Genomic DNA, 19,768 nt, shown 5'->3' with positions numbered 1-19,768 from the left:
AAAGGTGTATGCTGCACAATCATTCCACCCTGGAAAAAGAATCGTTCCAAGAAATCATCAAAAGCCCAAAAGTACCATGGCATTCATGCCCATGACGAGAGGATAAAAACTTCTAACCAGAACTGTACATGTCAGTGAACTGCAGCATTGGAGAATTCTGGTAAGTTAATCTCAACATTTCTGAAATTCTTCAATATAAAATTATGAATATTATTTTTTTAAAAGCCCCCCAAAATAGCACAGACAAGAGGGACAGAGCATTTTTTTTTTCTTTAGATTTTAACATCATATAAGAATTTGTGAACCCTGAGATTGAGAAATAAAGAGACAACTTTTCTGCAACAAATCTTCTGCAGCATTAAATTGGATGAAAGAAGTTTATTCTGGTTTCTTACATGTGATCAACTCAAATCCTTACAATTCCTCTTCATGTTTGTCAGAAGACAGTCACGTGATTATCAACACATTTTAAGAAATTCTTTGAACAAGTAGTTAAGACAACACAACAGTTTCAAACTGGAATCAACTGCTGAGTCTTCTCCTTCTCCTTCTCAAGGTGTACAGGTAGAAATTTATTCTTGGATTTGTCTTTTTCACATTTTATCTTCTTCTTCTCATTAGTTTTTTCTTGTGTGTATGAACAAGGTTCCATTATATCTTTTGTCACACAGTCAAACCAATTATATGGTAAGTTAACATATTGGTTTTTAGATACAGCTTTACACATGTCCTGAATTCTTTTCTCGTCACGTTCGACAATGAAAGTATTGTTTCCCTTGCACTCTCCTGGAGTTTTCTTTTTTGAATTTTCCAGTGCATTGACAACTTTCATCAAAGTATCACAATCTTCTTTATCATTTGCCTTCACAAGCGTGTGTTTCACTATGAAGTCGTCATAATTTTGTGAGAACACAGCAGTGGAGAGCAGCAGCAGCAGTAAACAGGTGCACTGAACCATCATGATTCCCTGGTGAAGAAAAGCAGCAAAAACATTTACATTAGTCTGTTTTATTTTAGTTTTAGTGGAGCAGTTGACAGTAGTTTCTTTGATTTTACTTAATTCAATAATCATTAAAAACATGCAGCACATTGCTCTGAAAAATCTACTTTGTGGATCTTTGTCAACCAACAAGATTTTAAACAGAACAATACGTGACTTTTAAATACTTTTATATTCAAATATTATTTGTATTTGGTTAATGCTCTGTAATTACTCTGAATAAACATCCTGCTCTGGCTTTCATAGCTTTCCAAGTAATCCAAACTTTTCCACGTTAGGACACCTACCTTAATCTTTTGATTGACTGATGAGTGGTGGGTTAACTGGCAGTCAGTCGTCTGAAACACCAGTAGACGAAGATGTCTTCAGGAAGAGAAATTCTCTGAAGCTGGTAAATGGATACTGTGGATTCATTATATAGTGTCTGCATGAAAGGTCATCATCTGATAGCCTCTACATTTTGCATGAAAAATAAAGTTTATCTCAACAGAAATCATTAGAGGCAGCCCTGCATGTATGATATGTAGGTTATACAAAATTTGCCTACTCACATAATCTAGATCAGGATAGCATGGGACTAAGTCCATATCTGGACAGTGGAAGTCAGTTATATTCACAGACAGCTCTGCATTTAATGTACGAAGCTAATTTATTTGATACAAAAGGCAACTGAGCTATAACATTATGAATTACTCTTGTGATCCCAGTATATCTGTATTGTCCTGTCATTGTTTTAAACCTTTAAGCATTTGGGGGATATTATTTAATCATTATGTACATTTTGGTGCTTGAATTTAATACAGTAACACAAAACTGAATCCTATATTGGCCATGTGATCTGATATTCATTTGACAAAAATGTCAAAACATATAATTTGCTAAAGCAAACTAACTCATAAATGTCAAGCGATCCAGGAATTTAAAGCATTTTTCTTTTATAGTCAGATCACATGGAGGTACAGTACAAAAGTTATGCTGTTCCTTACTCAGTGAACTGTTATGTAAATTAGACCTCACAAAACGAGCTAACTGCAACATCTTTGTTCATACACAAATTTCTCCACAGTACTTTTCTTTATTCAAATCAGAAGCAGACATCCGTATTATTAGCATATTCTGAGAACCATTTCCCTGTTGTAATGTCATATTAAACTTTAGCTCTATGTTGTAGTGGGATCTCTGTGTCTTTTGCTGAAGTGTTTAGCAAGAATACAGCTCAACCATATCCAGGTGAGATTTAAAAAAGTTTCTTTCAACAGAAATCAATAGAGGGTGTAAACTTTCTGTAAACTATATCACACTTCTTCACCTTGAAGTTGCAAAGTTGCTTATACACTGCAGAAATCTGTTTCGATGTCAGCAAAAGACAGCACACACACTGGACCTGGAGGATACTTTTACCTGGAGAAAGCAAAAACACAATGTTTAACAGGTGATATTTGATCCCATCTCCATATATATAATAAGTTATCTCCAGTTATTTTTCACAACTTAAGACTTGTAGAGCTCGGTTTAACAGCTGTATAATGACCAGTGTTGTTTAAGTTAGTTGAAAAAAGTAATTAGTTACTTATTACTAATTACTTCTCCAAAAAAGTAATCCCGTTACATCACTGATCACTTATTCTCAAAAGTAATTAGTTACTTATTACTTAGTTTCTATTTAAAAACATGATACACAACCTGAACACTTAAAGCAATAGATCTTTCAGCCCAATTTTTTTCTGCAATATCCAACATATAAAATTGAATTAAATGAAAAAGTCTCTTTTTAAAAATTGTTATGTTAGTTTTAATCTTTTGACTTTATGCACATTGCATTAAGCATAAATTAAATTACATGCAGCAGTCTTTGACTTGAAGATATTTGTTTAACATTTAAACCTATTTTCTGCATATTCCAGCATGTCATATAAATTTTTTTTTTTTATACTCGCTCTTTCAGATAGATGCAAGTAAAACACAGCAAAAAATAAATAAAATCAAAGACTCGGTGGCACTGTCACTGTAAGTTCTGTCGCTCTTAAATCTATTTTCACCTGTTTAGGCAGGAGTGGGGCCAGTGGAGGTTTACCCGGTGCTGCAGCAGTCATGTCAGTGGAAAGATCCAGGGGTTTCTCTTTGAATTTCACATTACCGTAGCAGTGTGCTATGTGCTTGCTCAGATTTGAAGTTTCATTTTTTGCCATGGAAAGAAGTTTTGAGTGTACAGCGGATGCTTATGTTTTTGTCACTTTTTATGGAATAAAACTTGAAGTAATATAAGTACTTCCATGCTTTTAATGCTACATGGTCATACTCTCTCCCGCACTCTATATTATCCATTGTTGATCTGTTGCTGCCACGGGCATCGCACGTGTTTATGTCATTGTCATGAGACAAACTCACAAACAAAATTATGACAGTTTAGTAAAGCAGTAATGCAGCATGCTTACGGGAAAGTAACAGTAATTCAATTACTTTTTTGCAAAAGTAATCCCTTACATTACTCGTTGTTTGAAAAAAGTAATCGGAACACGTTACTCTGATAATAACATCTGGAATGTAGAAATGGTCTACTATAACAGTTTTTTTTCACTCAGTATCAATAACAAATATGTTACACAACCATACAGCAGAACCTGTGATGTTTCTTACTTCAGTAACCCACATCAAGTATAATGCAACAGGACCAGTGGCAGACATCATGTCTTATCCAGCCTGTTTGTAATCTGCTTTAAAGAGGGAGGAGCTGACTACCGAGGCCTGGTAAATTCAGTCCTCATAACTCCACAGACAATTTTTAATTTTCACATTTTTCATTTTAGCATTAAAAACTCAAGTGACATCAGTTCACAGTCAGTTTTTCAGATCATTTTGAAAAACAAAAAAGCTTTCTACAACTTTACACATGCTATTATAAGTTCCTGTTATTGACACATTTACACGTATCCAAGAGGGATTAAATGTAAATGGCCTGTATTTGTATAGCACTTTTACTAGTCCCTAAGGACCCCAAAGCGCTTTACACAACCAGTCATCCACCCAGTCACACACTGGTGATGGCAGCTACATTGTAGCCACAGCCACCCTGGGGCGCACTGACAGAGGCGAGGCTGCCGGACACTGGCGCCACCGGGCCCTCTGACCACCACCAGTAGGCAACGGGTGAAGTGTCTTGCCCAAGGACACAACGACCGAGACTGTCCAAGCTGGGGCTCGAACCGGCAACCTTCCGATTACAAGGCAAACTCCCAACTCTTGAGCCGGTTGTGTAAGCTTTTGCACTTCCACACACAAACTGCAGAGGGCGCCGCTGCTCACTCAGTGGAGGCAGCTTCAGGAAAAGCTTCATGACAACGCTCCTCATTGCATTTCACTTTTGTACAAAACAAAAAAACAACAACAACCAAATATTTAGGAAATACACAAACTTATTTATTCTGTAAATGTACAAAATGTCTGTGGCTAGTCCGTCTGGGCTCAGTCCAGAGGAACTTGTTAACCTTGTAGTGTGCAGCGGGCGCAGTGTCAACCTGACACCCATGTGCAACCAGTTTGAACTCTTATTGGCTGCCGACTGCGGTCCCGAAGAGCACTGAATAAATGCGCATCAGTGTGCTACCCTGAGCAGGGAACACGATATCATGGAGTTTCTAACACGGAGCAAGGTGAAGGTGACGCTACTATGCAGGACCGCCCCTGCTTAGCTTCAGAGATCAGATGAGAACAGGCTGGTATGGCCGTAAGTGAGAGGCTTCCTCGACAACGGGGCTCATGTGGATACTGTAACCCATTTATTGGGATTTAAAAAACAATTTAGAGTGAAGGATATTGATTACACATATGGTTCTTACACACACACTGGACTTTCTGGACTTTGTTTTTGCACAACACTGGTCACTATATTCTTCATTTCCGGTTAATACTTGTACAGCTGCTGTTATTGTGTATATATTTATTTAGATTTAGATTTCTTCATACATTCTTATATAGTTCTATATTGTGTATTTTGTTGTACAGTTATTTTATTTTCAACTTTAATTTATATATTTTATCTTATTCTTCCCAGTTAAATTTACCCTTCATTCTAATTTGTGTTGTACAGTTATTTCATTTTTAACCTTAATTTATATTTTATTCCTTCCTAGTTAAATTTACCCTTTTTAATTTTTCATATTTATTTCCTATCTTATTCATAGCCTTTCCTTTTTTGTTTCTTTAGGTCACGAGCAGTTGTCCAAGCATTTCACTACATATCGTACTGTGTATGACTGTGTACGTGGCAAACAAAATTTGAATTTGAATTAGTTTCTACTTTTTTTTAATAGCTGCACATGACAGCACAGTTATAATGCATACTTAATGCTGCAATATTCACGTCATAAACAATTGTGAGTGTTTGCACAAAAACATCTACAGGTGCTCTGTGCATGTACAGTGATATTGATGTAACGCTTGGAGAATTTGACATTACTACATGAGCGGAAGAGCTCTTTGCGCAAGACTCACTAACCATCCTATTGGAAAATGAGCTTAAAGAGTGCCTCACATCCGTTTCAACATTTAAACTGTCATTTGTGTGTGGAAGTGCAAAAGCTTACAGCACCTGGTATTCCCAGGCGGTCTCCCATCCAAGTACTGACCAGGCCCGACCCAGCTTGGCTTCCGAGATCAGACGAGATCGGGCGTGGTCAGGGTGGTGTGGTGGTTTACTCATTTGTGCCAGTGGGTGGCTGTAGCTCAGGAGGAAGAGCTCGGGACCACCAGTGTGTCTGCAACTGGCCTTGTGCTGGCGCATGTTTGGATTACCTCTGGCAAACCTGATCAGGGCCACCATAGGGCCGTCATTCTTTGCAGTATGTGGGCCATGTGTAAGCACATTGTGTGGGCGGGATCGGGGCCATACCAATTTTGCTATGTGGGTAGCAACAAAAACATGAAGTAAATGTTTTCTATGTGACTATCAGTCTCTCACATTGTTATAGAGGATTTTTCCTCCAGTTTTCTTTACCACTTTGGTCAGTTCCTTGAAGTTTGTGAGCACTGGTTTATGCACAGCTCTCTTAAGGTCTCATCACAGCGTTTCAGTCAGGTTGAGGTGTGGACTGACTGGGCTATTGAAACACTTTTCTTGCAACCATTCTGTAATAGATTTGCTGCTGTGTTTGGGATCATTGTCCTCTTGTGTGAATTGTTTTAAACAAGCTTTGGGTGTCTGTAAGATGGCTTCACATTTGACACTAGAATAATTTGCTATAGAGTGGAGCTCATGGTCGAATCAATACTGCAAAGTGTTTAAACAATTCTGACATTTAAAATTAATTACTTACCATTTGGTCAGAAGTATCAAATGGTAGACATGTACAAGTTCAGAAACAAAGTGTTACATAACACATTTAATAACACTTTTATGTAGCGTGATAACATCTAGAATTATTGCAATAAGACAAGGATTTCTTCTGCTCTCAGAACAGTTTCCATTGTTCACAGCTTTGGAACGAGGTGCATCAGCACTCTGCAGCACTCATAAGGTGTTAAGTTGTGGTTATCAAGAATTCTCTGGTAAACACATCATTGTTAATCCTTGAGTATCTCACAGAGAGCACACCTCTGGGTGAGAAATAATTTAAACTGTAACTCAGCAATATGTTTTTATGCTATTTATATTATATTATTAGATTTATATTATATTATATTTATATTAATTTCTTTTGCCTCAGCTGTGTGAATCAAATCCAGCTGAATATTCTCAGAACATATTCCACAATGAAAGAAGTAAGTTTTTAAAGTAAATGTTGCCTTTTGTGCTAATAAGTCAAACATGAGGATTTAGAGTAACACTGACATAAACGTTTTCTGTTGCTGAAGGTCAGTTTCTGTGTTAGATTGTAAACTAGCTTCTCTTGTCTCCCTATTGCTTATCCATTATTATCTACTTGATTTTTAAGTTTTTAAGTTGTATATAATCGTTTTCACACAGTCATACTCATCCAGTACACTCACAATGGACCAACCCAACATAGCACCCTCAACACTGAGTTGGGGAGGGCATCTTTCTATGCCCCTATTTCACAACGTGCGTGGGAAGGGGTCTATAGGTGGTTTGTGGTGAGATGGGTTCATCCTGGTTTGCTGCTTGTCTTCCTGTGTGTCACTAGTGGGTGGGTCACAGTGAGTGAAAAAATGGTGTGTGTGTGTGTGTGTGTGTGTGTGTGTGTGTGTGTGTGTGTTGGCTTAGGGCTTTGGAATTGACGTAATGGCGCAATGTATTGTGGGAGTGCAGCGCCATATATCTGGGCCACTAATCAAAACAAACATACGGTTGCTAGAAACATGCTTAAAAGCAGCTCAAAAACAGCTGGACACTTCTGCCCCCTACCTGATGTTGTCATTGGCCCGCTCCCTTGGTGGCTCAGGGTGGTCTGGACCTCCTCCTTGTAAGGGGGGCTCCTGGGTGCCTGTTCTCGACTTGTACCGTGGGGCTCTAGGCCTCTGTCGACTCCCTAGCAGGGTTGACTACCTGTTGCCTCTGGTCCTCTGGGATTCCGTGGGTACTCCATCTGGGGCCTCGCTCCTTCTCCTGCTGGGATGGATGCGCGGATGTCACCAGGATGTGTGGCCTTGGACCTTTGATACTCTTGTGGACTGTGGATGGCGCAGTTGTCCTGCTTCCATCTCTGTCTGCCTCCAGGCTTCTTGGGGGCATTGCTGCAGCTTCTTACCCTCATTATCAAGTGCGTTTGTAACAAACACACAGCCATTCTCACACTCACTCACTCTCTCTCTGTCGATATCTCTCTCTACTACTCACTCACACACACACACACACACACACACACACACACACTATAGGAAGACTGATTTATCATTTTGTCAATGGAGTGAAGGCTAGGAGTAGCAGGGCAGCTGAACTCCTGCTGCCTCAGATCATTTTTTGAGCTCAGTCCCTATTTATATTCATAATTAACCAGTTTACTTAATTGATTTATTTTTGTTCATAATATTGGTTTCAGGATTTTAAAAAAACACATTTTGCCTTCATATATAAATGCATTCTTCCCTGTGTCATCAGCACCCTCTGCAGTTTGTACAGGGAAATGAAAAAACTTGCAGCACCTGGTACTCTCATCAAAGTAATAACCAGGCTCAACCCTATGTGATGTGTTCAGTCATGTTTAGGTTGGTAGGGAGTTGTAAACAAGTTTATGGGAATTAATTTGATAATTTGTTAAATTTTTTAGCAAGGCAGTCAGAAGTGAAAAAGCTTACAGCAATATATTCCCAGGCAGTCTCCTATCCAAGTACTGACCAAGCCTGCTTAGCTTCTGAGAACAGACATGTTCAGGGTGGTATGGCCATAAGCAACAGTCTGCCACAAACACAGGCTATTTATACATGCTGTAACAACATTTACCACAACAGACTTAAACTGTTCTCTGCAACTGTAACACCGTTCATCAGTTACGGTTTCATCAGCCTGATATGTTACAGATAATACACATTATCCTTTGGAGGCCACATTGGAAGGCCAATTATGTCACAGCCAGCCAATGGAGGCTGTCCCAATTCGAAGGCTTCTCCAAATGCGGCCGACAAATTCGTCATTCATTTCTGCGGATTTGAAAGATGGGTCGGGTGTATCCTTCGTGGCCCAACCTATCCCAGAATTCATACCGTGGCCCAGCCAATTCCAGCTTTCAACAATGGCAGCTATTTAGTTTTAATATTATTCTTTCTGGGTCACAAAATAAACTTTTAAGATATTTTCAGGCGAGAATGTTGCTGTGTAAATTTCAAATATCTGCTCGATTTATCAAGACATCAGCCTGTTTTGACAGACATTTCTGTCAGTGAAGTCTTTAAACAACAAATATTTCGCTGAAATAACAATCGTCTTAATAGATACTGTGCTCTTTGTCACTAAAATACTGTTCTGTAATGAATAAGTGGTTTTATTACTGACATTTGCTACTAAAGTTCAGCGTTAGACTGATAGAAAACAGTCTACTAAAAAGACTTTATCTAATAAAAGTTGTAAATATATAAACTAAAATATTTTCCATATAATAAATAGTTTGGGGATGCAACATTCGTGGTCATTAGAGTATTGGACATCAAAGATCAGCAACAAAACTGATTCGACCGCATTATTATTATTTACATATGCCAGATGCTCCCTCTCGACACCTTTGTGGACAAAAATGCCTTTTTCTAATTCCACTGAAACCGTATTTGTTAATCTCTCTTCAATTGCAGTATAAAACCATACATTCTGTAATAAGATAAGATAACCTTTATTAGTCCCACAAGTGGGAAATTTGTTTTGTCACAGCAGGAAGTGGACAGTGCAAAAGTTATAGAGCAAAAATTAGAATACAATATGAATAATATACTGTACACAACTGTACAGAATAGAATAAAATAAAATACTATATACAGTAGAATTAAATAGAATAAAATATACAACAGGATAAAAATAGAATGCAAATTCTATATACAACAGAGTAAAAATACAACTTTGTCAGAAAAGAGTATTGCACTTAGTGTTATTGCACATGTGTGGGTTTGTGTGTGTTTGATCAGTTGGAGTCTTTGTTGTGGAGTCTGACAGCTGTGGGGAGGAAAGACCTGTGAAATCTCTCCGTCCCACACCGTGGGTGCCGCAGCCACTGAAGGAGCTGCTCAGTGCTGTCAGAGTTTCCTGCATGGGGTGGGAGATGTTGTCCAACAGGGATGACAGCTTAGCCACCATTCTCCTGTCACTCACCACCTCCACTGGGTCCAGAGGGCATCCTAGAACAGAGCTGGCCCTTCTGATCAGCCTGTTCAGTCTCTTCCTGCCCCCGGCAGAGATGTTGACACCCCAGCAGACCACACGGTAACACAGAGTCATAGAAGGTCTTCAGGAGTAGGCCCATCACTCCAAAAGTCAGCATGTCAGCATTTCATTTTTAAGAAAAGTAGTGACATTTGACATTTTTACTGTATTCCAGCAGATTCCACCATTTTGCCATTGTAGGCCAATGCTTGGGATTCCTGTATTGTGGGGAGAATTAAAGAAAATGTCCATGCTAGCAGATCATTAAATCTCAGTCTGAGTAACATATGAAATAAAATGGTTTTGAAAGTAGGGCTGAAAATTCATCCAATTTTAATTCCTACAACTGAAATAAGTTGATTGATAAAAGCCAATCAAGCACACCTTAACCACTCCCTCAGTGCCATCATTTGTTGTTTGCAAATACATAGGATTTAGAACAAGTGATGTTAAACAAGAACATATCATTTGCAAGGAGTCAAATGATGCATAAAATGAACTTGATTAGTAATTGAAAGGAGCTTGTCCATTTTCACGTGAACATGCACATGCATAGTTCTTAAAATGTTTATTTAATAGTTTCAAGTCCTTTCACCTGTCCAATCAATGTTTGTCTCTTCTCTGTGTTTATTCAGCCTTTGTCTCAGTTTGTTGACCTTTGGTCTGTGTATAGTTTATTGATTCATATAGTCCCTCTGTCCGCATTTACTTTTTCTGTTTTATTTGGGATATTGTATTCCTGATTTGTTGTCTTGAGGTTTGCTTCCTCTTCTCATTAGTTGGATTCAGTTCAGCTGTGTGTTTTTCCCCATGTGTCTCCACTTCCTCTAATCACCCTCCTCTGTATATATTGTCTCAGTCTCATTCACACTTTGTCAGAGCACCCTGTTTAGTTCCCCAGTGTTAGTAGAGTCCCTGGTAGCAGCTCTGCCAAGCACACTCGTTTTAGTACTGTTTGAGCTTGTGCCCCCCGTTAGTTTTTCATCAGCTCATTAAAGGGCTTGCCTTCTGTTAACCACCATGTGCCACAATATTCTGGGTTCTCATGCAGAACTTATTGCATTTTAAGGCATGTTTAAATAATCTTCCAGTAAATCCAGTCCCAGTACTGAAACATGCTGTGCTGCCATTCTGTTATCAGGTCTCTGAGCTCTGCCATGGCTGACACACAGTCACTAGGAGACCTAGTGGGAGGCTCTTCTTAGAGAACTAACTAAAATGGTAGACTCCGACATCGGTTCAAATCTGCGCTCACTTGTGCTGAAAAAAGAAATGTAAATCTTGTGTATAAATTTCTGATCACAACTGTACATTGCTCGGAAAATAAAAGGGAACATTTATCAGTTTTACACAAAGCTACCATGGGGTTTTCAGTACAGCAATGTAATTCAGTTAAGAAGCATAACCCACTGTACCAATTTAACCTGCTATAATCCAACTCAAAGGTGGCAACTGCAAAAAGACTTCTCTTCAAAAGAATCAGGCAGACCTTCAATTTAATCCTAATTTTACTTTTGAAGCTCGCCCTAGCTAATTGGGCTAGGGCTAAATTTGGGTATTCCAGAGTGTCATCACAATTCTGCATAGCAGGATGCTCACTGTTTTTGAGTGCATTTTCAGACTCATCAGAGCTATTTGAGTTTATCACAGCTAGAGCAAAGTTTATTGCTTAAAGTGAATCATAATTTGGCTGGCTGATATCCTCTCCCTCATTTTCCATGTTCAAATAATTATAAAAAGATAATGGTGAACTGGACTGACCGGGCCAGCCAGGGGAGGCACTGGCCTAAATGGTGGCTGAGCTCACGGCCACACAGGGGGGAGTAAGCGGTGGTGTTTCCCCGATGAACGAATGAATAAAACGAACTTGAATGTTGAATTAATCAGTTTTGATCAGGTCTGAATCAGATGTGGTTGTACCTGAAAAGATTTTCAAAGGCCGCTGCAGCCCCTCATCAAAAGGCCATAAATCTGGCCATGCCTCGCTCTGGTACAACTGCCTTGCACTGAACTGGAGCATGTTTAAGCTGAAAAATAATTATAGCTACAAAAAAAATTGATTCAAACCAGAAAGTTAAAACAAAACAAATTAATAAAAAAAACCAAAAAAAAAAAAAAACCCAAAAAACCTGCTATGGCCGGGTCTTGAAAAACAAAACTGATTCAAAAGCCTTAGTGATAATCAATCAATAGCAGTCAACAGATATTTAAACGTGTTGGTATGATCAGCCAATGCTTGCATGTTTTATAAGTCAGCTTGAAACTGATTTAGAGGAAAACCGCTCTGCATCACCACGCTAGATTATGCTTTCAGAGAACCAAAGTAAGCATCTTGCCCAGATCAGTAGTCTTTAGCCATTTACAAAATGACACTGGCACCGAGACCAACTTGTAAACTTCTTATTGAAGTAAAACATGTCAATACTTTCAGAGGAATATAACTGGCACCTTTTGTGGGGGGAGGCACTGAATGAGTATGTGCAGGAGATATGTTATGGATGCCAATCCGGTCACCCCAGCCAGTTACAGCACAGTTGCTTGTTTGAATTGCCTGTGTTTTTCTTCAAGACTTACTATGAGGTGATGGAAAAGCTCCGGACGCCCCGATTCATCCCAGCCATCAGTCTGTTTGTGTGCTCATACAGCATCAGTGAGGCTGAAGCACAAATCAACAGCACTGCAGAGCGTCTTCTGTGTGACCTGACAAGATTTAATGTACATGTGTTATAAAAACCCTACTGTGCACTACACAAAATTAAATTTAAAAACATATGTTAACACTTTTTGTCATTTGTGTTTGGTCAAAGTGATTATGGAAATCACGCTGAGAAAAATATATCACAACCCTGCACACCCAGGGGGTTTAGGAAGTGTAAAGAAACTCCATATTGCTGTCAGTGAGGCAACAGGCTCTTCATAAACCTGCAAGGATACATTTCCCCAGAAATGGAGTTTTGGTTAACGGGATTGACAAACAGTTTCAAGCTGATTTGGTTGACATGTGTGAATATTCTGTGGATAATGATAATGTTAGGTATTTATTGACATGCATAGATGTGTTTTCGAAGTATGCATGGGTTAGGTGCCTGGAAAAACTCCAAACAGATTTAGGAAAGGAATTTTATAATAAACATTAAAAAAAAAAAAAAAAAAAAAACTCACCATAAAGGGGAAAATGTGGAAATACTTAACATCAGAGAGCGGCCATTTGGCTTTTCTACCAAAAACCCCCCCCGCCTTCCAGCCTTTTAGCGAATATCCTTAATCACCTGTGAACTGCTGATTTTGTTATGTAAATAAGGTGGGGCCATGCTGAGCCACAAGGAAACTTGTGTTTCAGTCTGCCATCTTAGGGAGAAATCAACACACATGGGTGTATTTCCTTTGTTGCTGAGATTCATTGATAAAAACAGTACAAAAAACAAAACAAAAGGGTTGTCTGAAGCAACTGTTCTTTTCTTGCCTTCTTCCCAGCCATATGAGAGTTAGCCAACTCTCTTGCAAGCTCCACCAGGAAGTCCACCTGTCTTTCCTTCGTCCCGGTGCATACTTGATACAGCACATGTGCATTCAGTGCTGCCATGTCAATCATGTTATAGAACACGGCAACTGGCCAGCGCCGTGTTCCTCTGCGGACAGTGTAATCCCACACCATCTGGTCCATCACATCCACGCCACACTTTGTGGTGTTGTAAAGGGTGACAGTGTTTGGCTTCCTTTTTGGTGGTGTTATCAGTCTGAACCACGCTGTGCATGCTGCTAAGAATATAGACTGTCTTCTTCCGTTTGGCCACATACGCCATCAGCGTGGCAGCAGTGGTGGAAAACACCTAAGAAATAAGAAATTATTTCCATAACAGTTTTACACAAAATGAAACACAAACATCATCCATCTGCATCCGCTTTATCCGAGGCCGGGTCGCGGGGGCAGCAGCCTAAGCAAAGAGGCCCAGACCTCCCTCTCCCCAGCCACCTCCTCCAGCTTATCCGGGGGAACACCAAGGCGTTCCCAGGCCAGCCGAGATATAATCTCTCCAGCGTGTCCTGGGTCTGCCCCGGGGCCTCCTCCCGGTGGGACATGCCTGGAACACCTCACCCAGGTGGCATCCTTGTCAGATGCCCAAACCACCTCAGCTGGCTCCTTTCGATGTGGAGCAGCAGCGGCTCTACTCTGAGCCCCTCCCGGATGGCCAAACTTCTCACCCTATCTCTAAGGGAGGGGCCAGCCACCCTTCGGAGGAAGCTCATTTCTGCCGCTTGTATCCGCGATCTCGTTCTTTCGGTCACTACCCACAGCTCGTGGCCATAGGTGAGGGTAGGGACGTAGATCGACCGGTAAATTGAGAGCTTAGCTTTTACACTCAGCTCCCTCTTCACCACGACGGACCGGTGCAGCGTCTGCATTACTGCAGCTGCAGCCCCAATCCGTCTGTCGATCTCCGGCTCCCTTCTCCCATCACTCGCGAACAAGACCCCAAGATACTTGAACTCCTCCACTTGGGGTAGGAACTCATCCCCGACCCGGAGAGGGCACTCCACCCTTTTCCAGCTGAGAACCATGGCCTCAGATTTGGAGGTGCTGATCCTCATTCCCGCTGCTTCACACTCGGCTGCGAACTGTTCCAGTGCGAGCTGGAGGCCCTCACCCGATGAAGCCAACAGAACCACATCATCCGCAAAAATCAGATGAGATTCTGAGGCCACCAAAGCGAAAGCCCTCCGCCACTTGGCTGCGCCTAGAAATCCTGTCCATAAAAATTATGAACAGAATTGGTGACAAAGGGCAGCCCTGGCGGAGCCCATCACCCACCGGGAACGAGTCCGACTTATTGCCGGCAACGTGAACCAAGCTCTTGAAACGGTTGTATAGGGATCGAATGGCCCGTAGCAATGGGCCAGACATCCCATACTCCTGCAACACCTCCCACAGGACACCCCGAGGGACACGGTCGAATGCCTTCTCCAAGTCCACAAAACACATGTAGACTGGTTGGGCAAACTCCCATGCACCCTCAAGTATCCTTGAGAGGATAAAGAGCTGGTCCAGTGTTCCACAACCAGGACGAAAACCGCATTGTTCCTCCTGTATCAGAGGTTCAACTAGTGGACGGACTCTCCTTTCCAGCACCCTGGCATAGACTTTCCCAGGGAGGCTGAGGAGTGTGATTTTCCCCCTGTAGTTGGAATCCACCCTCCGGTCCTCCTTCTTAAAGATGGGGACCACCACCCCGGTCTGCCAGTCCATGGGTACTGCCCCTGATCTCCACGCAACATTGCAGAGGCGTGTCAACCAGGACAGCCCTACAACGTCCAGAGCCTTCAGGAACTCGGGGCGGACCTCATCAACACCAGGGGCTCTGCCACCAAGGAGTTGTTTAACTGCCTCAGTGAACTCGCCCCTGGAAATTGGTGGGTCATTCCCTTCATCCCCAGACTCTGCTTCCTCCTCGGAAGACGTGTCAGTGGGGTTACGGAGGTCATCGAAGTATTCCTTCCACCGCCTGACAATTTTCTCAGTCGACGTCAGCAGCGCTCCGCCAGCACTATACACAGTGCAGGTAGAGCACCGCTTTCCCCTCCTGAGGCGCCTGACGGTTTGCCAGAATCTCTTCGAGGCGGTCCGAAAGTCTTTTTCCATGGCCTCTCCGAACTCCTCCCACACCCGAGTTTTTGCTTCAGCCACTGCCCGAGCCGCATTCCGCTTGGCCTGTCGATACCTGTCGGCTGCCTCCGGAGTCCCACAGGCTAACAAAGCCCGATAGGACTCCTTCTTCAGCCTGGTGGCTCCCTTCACCTCTGGTGTCCACCATTTGGTTCGGGGATTACCACCACAGCAGGCACCAACCACCTTGCGGCCGCAGCTCAATGCAGCAGCTTCGGCAATGGAGACGCTGAACATGGTCCATTCGGACTCAATGTCCCCAGTCTCCCTCAGAATGCTGTTGAAGCTCTGCCGGAGGTGTGCGTTGAAGATCTCGCGGACTGGGGCCTCTGCTAGACGTTCCCAGCACACCCTCACTATGTGTTTAGGTGCACCAGGTCTGTCCAGCGTCCTCCCCCGCCACCTGACCCAACTCACCACCAGGTGGTGATTAGTTGACAGCTCAGCCCCTCTCTTTACCAGAGTGTCCAGAACATATGGTCGCAGGTCTGGTGATACGATTACAAAAGGGATCATCGACCTACGGCCTAGAGCGTCCTGGTGCCACGTAAAGTAAAGTGTGCATGTTAGTCCCCATAGGGAAATAGTTCCTCTGCATTTAACCCATTCACCCAGTGAAGCAGTGGGCAGCCACCAGTGTAGCGCCCGGGGAGCAGTGTGTAGGGACGGTACCTTGCTCAGGGGTACCTCCGGGTAGCCGTTCAGTAGAGTCGAACCCCCGACTTTCCGATCATGGGGCCACCACTCTACCTACTGAGCTATCCCTGCACTTATGGACACTCTTATGCTCGAACAGGGTGTTCATTATGGCCAAACTGTGATTAGCACAGAAGTCCAATAACAAAACACTGCTCGGGTTCAGATCAGGGAGTACCCGTTCCTCCCAATCACGCCCCTCCAGGTCTCGCTGTCGTTACCCACGTGAGCATTGAAGTCTCCCAGCAGGACAACAGAGTCTCCAGGTGGAGCACCTTCCAGCACCCCCCAAGAGACTCTAAGAAGGCTGGGTACTCCGAACTGCCACTCGGCGCATAAGCGCAGATGACAGTCAGGACCTGTTCCCCGACTGTAAGTCGCAGGGAACAAACCCCAACGTACCGGCAGCAAGCCAAGGGGATATTAGAATACCCACCCAAGCCCGCCGCCTCTCACCAGGGGCAACTCCAGACTGAGACAGAGTCCAGCCCCTCTCCAGGAGACTGGTTCCAGAGCCCAAGCCATGCGTAGAGGTGAGCCTGACTATATCTAGCCAGTACCTCTCAACCTCACGCACCAAGTCAGGCTCCTTCCCCACCAGAGAGGTGACATTCCATGTCCCTATTGCCAGTCTTGGCAGCCGGGGGTCAGTCCGCCAGGGCTTCCGCTCCTGGCTGCCACCTGGCACACAATGCACCCGACCCCTATGGTGCCTCCTGCGGGTGGTGGGCCTGCGGGAGGATGGGCCCATGTCTCCTCTTCGGGCTGTGCCCGGCCGGGCCCCATGGACTAAGGCCCGGCCACCAGACGCTCGCCCTCGGGCACCCTCCCCAGGCCTGGCTCCAGGGCGGGGCCCCGGTAACCCTATCCTGGACAGGGTAAACTGTTCCCTCGATGTTCTTTTCATAAGGGTCTTCTGAATTGCTCTTTGTCTGGTCCCTCACCCAGGACCAATTTGCCATGGGAGACCCTACCAGGGGACAAAAGCCCCCAGACAACATAGCCCCTGGGATCCCTGGGACACACAAACCCCTCCACCACGATAAGGTAGCGATTCAAGGAGGAGAACCACAAAAGACCTGCAACATACCTGAGTGGTGAATTCATTGCGATCTGTGTGTCCAGCGGATTGAGGAATTTCCCGGCGAATCTTGTTGACTGTGCCGAGGATGGTGGTTTTCCGTCAAAGACGTTTTTGCGCAAGTGAAAGCGATATGAAGAAATTGTCCGTGGTAACATTTCTGCCCTTGTCTAGGATCAATCAGCCTCATCACTACATTTTCAGACAGTCTCTCCCCACTGGATTGGGGTCCTTGCCAAGATATGGAAGGACATTGCAAATGTACTTGGATTTTAGGTCACAAGCCACCCAAAACTTGATCCCAAACTTGTCAGGTTTACTTGCAATATACTGCAGGAAACGGCACAGAGTCTTTGATGGGAAAAGCTGTTCATCAACAGTGATATGATCTCACTCACTATGTATTAATAGACCTCTCTGCATTGAATCATATCTGTTATTAACCTCTGTCTCTCTTCCACAGCATGTCTTTTATCCTGTCTTCCTTCTTTCACCCCAACCGGTCGCAGCAGATGGCCGCCCCTCCCTGAGCCTGGTTCTGCCGGAGGTTTCTTCCTGTTAAAAGGGAGTTTTTCCTTCCCACTGTCGCCAAAGTGCTTGCTCATAGGGGGTCATATGATTGGTGGGTTTTTCTCTGTATCTATGAAGCGCCTTGAGGCGACCTTTGTTGTAATTTGGCGCTATATAAATAAAATTGAATTGAATATGTAGACCAGGGTTGTAGCACGTGATGCAGTTGGTGACAAATGATCCCCACACACTGGAAATTGCAGCGAACTTATCAGTCTTTGCTCAATCACCGCAGGTGGACCTGTCATCAAAAGCGTAGGTGTCGCATGATGTCTTGGAAGTGGTTTCGCAGCATAGTTCCAATGATCTGTGGGTTTCCCAGGTTTGCTGACCAGCAGTCACGTAGTGATGGAACCCTAGTAACCTCCCGCAAGATGACAATTGCAATAAATGCCATTAGTTCAGGGAGGTCCATGAACCAATGAACATGCTCCGTTTGCTGTGCATGTTGAAAAGTCCATTCTTGAATGCTATGAAGCATGTCAAGAGTGATGAAACACAGGAAGCTCTGAAGGCGACTCGAGATACTTTTCTTGGCCTTAGCCGTTGGCTCTCCATCTGCAGAGTACGCTTCTATTGGGGTGAAAGGGAGACCGGTCCCCACCTGTTCTTCACGCCACACTGTGCCATCTTTCGCTGTCTCAGTCACCAAACAAGCTCTCTTTTTAGGTTGAGAAGCAGTCTCCTCATCTGCAGTGTGAACAAATTCAAATTGTGAGCAATGGGAAGGTCAAACAAAATCACAAATGCATGCATAGAAACTAATTATAATTCCAGTATCTCTTCCTCTGTATCGGAATAATGTCTGAAATATCTTACTTACTATATCCACTTGTTTGAAATGAAATGGGGTTAGCTAGTAACCTTAACACCTAACCCAGCACACACAAAAAGTGGAAACTATAAAAAAAGGTAGAGTAGATATTTCTGTCACTCTGCTCTGCTTTTTTTTTAGTATTTTTCACTTGTTTGAAATGAAATAGGTTTCATTTCATATTATTTCCTAACCTGAAGACTGATCAGACAGCTCTGAAATTCTAGGTCTTCTCCATCCGAGTCACAAGGGTTGACTTCACTCAGGATCAGTTCCAAGGCCTGCTGAGTGGTGAGTCTTCTCTGCATTTTCTGTCCTTGGAGAGGAGGGTTGTGTGTTGTCTTCGTAGCGCTTGTTAAAAATAACACGGCATCCACTTATGCCTTGCGAGCTACTGCCCCAAACATTTTATTAACACCATTCATCCTCTCACACCACAGACCAGTCTTTTATGTGCTCCCCTGGAGGCATTCATGAGCTTTCTTAAATACAGCGCCCCCCTGCTGGTAAACCTTATCATTACATGAACACCTACATATCAACACATCCCCTTTCCTCTGAATTATATATAACATAGGTCTTATAAACTAACATATACACATAATTGTTCTACATTAATATCTGTGTGTGTGTGTGTGTGTGTGTGTGTGTGTGTGTGTGTGTATAGAGAGAGAGAGAGAGAGAGAGATAGAGAGAGATCTATATCTAATTTTTATTTATTTTTTAAAAGAAAAAAGAACATTCAGAAAAACAAAACTTTATTTACTATGTAAAATCTGTTAAAGTAAATGAAGATACACCACAGAATTCGTCAGGGCAATGAAGGATTCGGCTAGGTGCAGTGAGATTGTATCCACTGTTCTGACAAAACGTCCTACCTTGTCAAAACATCCTACCGTAGTGTAAATTTATGGTCTTGTCTATCAATCCGTGCTACCTTATCAGAATATGCTACCTTACGTAGTTAATGGCTCCGTCGTATAGGTAGGACGTTCAGATGGCCAAATCACACTATTAAAACGTGCCTCCAGCACACAATCATCTAATGCTGCTGGATCTCCGACCTTTGGAATATCAACCAGCATACCCGTATTGGAAGCTGGGAAACGACATCCCGTCTCCCAAAGACACGACTACATGCATAC

The 19,768-nt window shown here is 42.9% G+C and overlaps 2 long non-coding RNA genes and 1 pseudogene across 7 annotated transcripts in view; 1 reads left to right on the top strand and 2 right to left on the bottom strand.

Annotated features, from left to right (window-relative positions):
- Nucleotides 1–348: 348 nt before the first annotated feature.
- Nucleotides 349–1,407, bottom strand: LOC120720722. Its single transcript, XR_005693023.1, has 2 exons — nucleotides 1,288–1,407; nucleotides 349–967 (listed from the first exon to the last, which is right to left on the bottom strand). It is a non-coding gene; the product is annotated as an uncharacterized LOC120720722 (long non-coding RNA).
- Nucleotides 1,408–5,564: 4,157 nt separating this feature from the next.
- The window catches only part of LOC120720721, a 28,395-nt gene continuing 14,191 nt past the window's right edge, over nucleotides 5,565–19,768 (top strand). For 2 of the 6 annotated variants that reach the window (XR_005693021.1, XR_005693020.1), the window contains exons 1-4: nucleotides 5,565–5,678; nucleotides 6,582–6,596; nucleotides 14,786–14,789; nucleotides 18,145–18,151. This is a non-coding gene — a long non-coding RNA (uncharacterized LOC120720721). Of the gene's footprint in view, nucleotides 5,684–6,581; nucleotides 6,597–11,025; nucleotides 11,038–14,785; nucleotides 14,790–16,092; nucleotides 16,101–18,144; nucleotides 18,152–19,360; nucleotides 19,374–19,768 lie in introns of those variants that run through there. The other 4 variants (XR_005693019.1, XR_005693017.1, XR_005693018.1 and 1 more) reach the window with 4 other exon arrangements.
- LOC120720728 lies at nucleotides 5,577–5,695 on the bottom strand (annotated as a pseudogene).

The sequence above is a fragment of the Simochromis diagramma genome, unplaced genomic scaffold (assembly GCF_900408965.1).
Source record: "Simochromis diagramma unplaced genomic scaffold, fSimDia1.1 OVJJ01000667.1, whole genome shotgun sequence".
Taxonomy (NCBI): Eukaryota; Metazoa; Chordata; class Actinopteri; order Cichliformes; family Cichlidae; genus Simochromis; species Simochromis diagramma.
Note: the sequence above shows the minus strand (reverse complement) of the source record. Positions and strands in the feature narration are given on the sequence as shown.